The sequence below is a fragment of the Plasmopara halstedii genome, assembly GCF_900000015.1.
Source record: "Plasmopara halstedii genome assembly, contig: Scaffold_3109, whole genome shotgun sequence".
Taxonomy (NCBI): domain Eukaryota; phylum Oomycota; class Peronosporomycetes; order Peronosporales; family Peronosporaceae; genus Plasmopara; species Plasmopara halstedii.
Genome location: NW_020190012.1, coordinates 194440 through 194925, shown reverse-complemented (window position 1 = coordinate 194925; position 486 = coordinate 194440).

Genomic DNA, 486 nt, shown 5'->3' with positions numbered 1-486 from the left:
TTGCGACGCAATTGTTCAGTCCCCACCGGGCGTACGCACAAACATACTTCGACGACATGTTCGTCCACAGTCGTGCGGATTTTGGAAGGACAGATGAGAAAAACCACATCATCCATTCGAGAGCAGTGCTCACGAATAAGCTTTTTGCTAATGCCGATAAGTGCATCTTCGGCGCGGATGAAATTTTCTTTATAGGGTGCTTCATTGGGAAGCGTGGCCTTCGAATGGATTCCGCTAAGGTCAAGGCCATTGTAGACTGGCCGGTTCCAAAGAATCAAAAAGACTTGCGCAAGTGGTTTGGCCTCGGCAACTACTTGCACATGAATAGCGCAAGTTATTCGGAAATGGCGCGGCTATTGTCGAATCTCCATAAGAAGGATACGGAATGGTATTGGGACACCGAGCATCGGGAGGCTTTTGACGGGTCAAAGGCAGCCTCCTTCGTGCACCAATACTGGCGTTGTCAGACCCCGGTCATCCTTTTAG